The 3315-nt window shown below is 44.4% G+C and overlaps 1 non-coding gene across 1 annotated transcript; it reads left to right on the top strand.

Annotated features, from left to right (window-relative positions):
* Positions 1-1547: 1547 nt before the first annotated feature.
* On the top strand, positions 1548-1619 carry trnah-gug (transfer RNA histidin (anticodon GUG)). The gene has a single exon. It is a non-coding gene; the product is annotated as a tRNA-His (tRNA).
* The last annotated feature ends 1696 nt before the right edge of the window (positions 1620-3315 follow it).

The raw sequence follows: 3315 nt of genomic DNA, 5'->3' as shown, positions 1-3315 counted from the left end.
ACTCCACACAGAAAGATCCCGCGCCCTAGCCAGGACTCGAACCCGGAACCTTCTTGCTGTGAGGCCACAGTGCTGACCACTGCACCACCGTGCAGCCCCGCTATGGGCTGGTCTGTCTAATTTCCTGCAGCCAGGAGGGAATTAAAGGCAGTCAGGGGTTTTTAATGTAAGTTGATGGTGTCTCATGCAATCTCTTTCAATACTCCAGTGGTGGTTTAAGTCAAGAAAAACATGGGTTAGTCAGTCGGACTCTGTGTGTGTGTGTGTGTGTGTGTGTGTGTGTGTGTGTGTGTGTTTGTGTGTTTCCATGCAGACTTTCCCTTGTGACAACCGATTTGATTTGGAAACCATCTCATCTAAATCTCCTCTCCAAAAACCCTCTTCTGCAACTTTGTACCCAAGTTGTCTCCTCATCAGGCACCACAGTATCCAGTAGGTTCAGTTAAAACAGTCATCAGTGATTAATGTTCATGTTCAATGATGAGGTTTTGATTTATTCTTCTAGAATCATCTGAACAAACCCTCCTCAACACTGTGAAGCCTTCATCTGACAGGAGGAGTTTCTTTTCCCAGTGATTCAACTGACAGTGAAAAGCTTCGTTCATCAGACTGGTCTGATAGGATCAACTACTGGTTGCTCTGGAGTGGAAACAGCAACCTGTCAGGAAACATTAGTCAGATCAAAGCCAAGATTAAAGCAAGAGCCTCCAGATCAAAGTCAGAATTGATGATGATGTCATCAAGGGGCTTTGATAGTGTATTTATTTGTAGCTAGAATTCTGTCTTTGATCTCAGGAGGACATGAAAGAAACCCAATTGAGGAAAGCAGAGGAGAACATTCAGCTTCATTAGAAACACTTGAACTGTTCAACAGTAGAATTTGTTTGAGACAGTTTACAACACTGAGTGACAGGATTGAAGAGGGGAGATTTTGGTATTTTCAGTTTAATTCTAACTTGCAGAGGATGGTTTTGATCCTTTTGATGGTTTTGGATCCATCAACCTCTGGGTTGTGGGTCCAGCACGCTTCCGCTGAGCCACTCTGCTCTACCATCGACTGAACAGTCCTTGTTTTAGGAGAGCATTATCTGTCTTTGTCTCTCCCCTGCTCTCCTGCTCTCTTTCCCCTCATTTAGTCCTTGACATGATCCATGCTCTACAGCTCTGCGGGTGGAATGAAGACCTGCGTCTGCTCTGCCCGTGCCGTCCTTCATCTCAACCTCAATTGTTTGACCCACCTTTATAATGATCGGACTCGCTCCTGCTGAGCACGCCAGGCGCTGCAGACAACACAACCAAACTGGCCCTGATCAGGATTTGACAGGCCGAACTCGCGCCGAAATCTTTTCAAAAAATCCATTTTTGTCACCCACTTCAAGATGGGTGGGAACATGCCCTAAAAACACCAAGAATAATATCCACCACCTTCTGAACGGGGCCTGGCCCGTCTCCTGCATCAGGGGCAGTCGCACCTCAGCTGTTCAACAGCTGTTCGCCCTAACACTCAATGAGACAAAGACATAGAAGCTCAAGCTGCTGTTGAGGAGGCCGTGATCGTATAGTGGTCAGTACTCTGCGTTGTGGCCGCAGCAACCCCGGTTCGAATCCGGGTCACGGCAGCATGAGACAAATTTCTTTGTGTGTATTGATGGACACAAGCCAAGCAGAAATTTCCCACAATGCAATAGGGCAGTGTTTGGTCAGTGTTGAGCAGGTGTCAGTCTGACAACGATGTCATATTATTGTGTCATCACCTGACCAGACCCAAAAGTAGACTCAGGTATCAGTTTCTTCTCAATGCTAATGTCTGCTAGCTTAGTCTGCTACTTTGATGGCTCTGCCTGCTCAAAGGTCCAGACCCCTGGATGTGGTGGTTCCTACCTGAACGTAGATTCTGTCAGCTCATGTTGTTAAATCAACTCACCAGGAACACCAGTAGATTTCAATGGACTGACAATGAGTCTCATTGAATGGTAAACATGTCAAATATGAAGTCATCACCTGAGGAGGTCTGCTGCTGGAATGAAGCTCCAGATATTCACAAGATATTCTAGATCTTAAAATAAAGCATTTTTATATTTGATTTCTTATTCATTCAGGTCATCCAGTCATGTGACTGAAGTCATCCAGTCACGTGACTGAAGTCATGCAGTCACATGACTGAAGTCATCAATTCATGTCAGTGATGTCACTTGGCAGGACTGTCATTGCCGTCTCATTCTAGAAAAGAATCCAGACTCCACATACAAGATGGTTGATGTTTTCTTGACTTGATGCTCTGACTGTCAGGGTGGATGACAGCTTCTTCTGCTGTTGCATCTGAGTGGCTATGATTGGAGGTTTTACCTCCCAAGGTTGTTTGGTTCATGGTGAAAGTTCAAAATTCCAGTCCCCAACCTGGGCTGTTCTGAAACTCTTCTCCTGAATCACTCCTGAGCTGCAGCAAGAACAAATACCAGTGCCAACCAGATCAACTTAATGGCTGTTTTTATAGTGATTTGATGCCTCATGAGGAGAAAATTTGGGCACAAATGTTGGACAAGAGTGTTTGTGGAGGGTGTTTTTTTGTTGTTGTTGCAGTGTTGTAAGTCACTGTAACTGCAGCTAAAAGATTGAACTTTCTCAAAATGTCCTCAAGATGGTTTCCAATGACATCAGTTGTCACAAGAGGAAGTCTGCATGTAAACACACTCAGGTGTGCCCAGCTATTCTTATGAGAACATTCGATCAACTTCATTCTATGTGCAGCCTAACCTTAATCTTAATCTTAATCTTAACCAACTGAATCTTAATCTTTATTTGAAACTAAACTCAATCCAGACCTTGACTCTGAAATTCATGCAAGAACTCACAAACTGCATTGCGCTGCATCAGGGCCGGTCTTTGGTCCCCATGAGGACGAGGACTCCTGATCAGTGTTGATGATGGAAATGGTCTCCAACACCATAAAACAAGAAATACACACACGTGTAAACACACACAGTGACCCCGCATGTCGTTTCTGTCCAACTTAAATTTTCATTCATTACCCAGAACCTCTCAAAAGCCCTGAAGAAAAATTGAATATTTGGAGTCTGAAAGCCATAAATCACATCCATATCATCTCGTCCATCTCAGTCTGATCTCATCTTTGTTTGTTGTTTTTTAATGAGGGACAAATTGGTACTTGGTCAAAAAAGCACTCTGGGAAAATGATCCTGCTTTCAGGGAGGTCTTTGGTGAGTTTGCTAACAATGCAGAGAACCATGACGGAACCAAGCACAAGGCTGCTGCCCTCTGCATCACAGCTACACTTTGGAGTCTGTTTGAACTGAA

This window comes from Aulostomus chinensis, chromosome 1, assembly GCF_037954235.1.
Source record: "Aulostomus chinensis isolate RoL2024-O1b breed Wild chromosome 1, RoL_Achi_v1.0, whole genome shotgun sequence".
Classification (NCBI taxonomy): Eukaryota; Metazoa; Chordata; class Actinopteri; order Syngnathiformes; family Aulostomidae; genus Aulostomus; species Aulostomus chinensis.
Note: the sequence above shows the minus strand (reverse complement) of the source record. Positions and strands in the feature narration are given on the sequence as shown.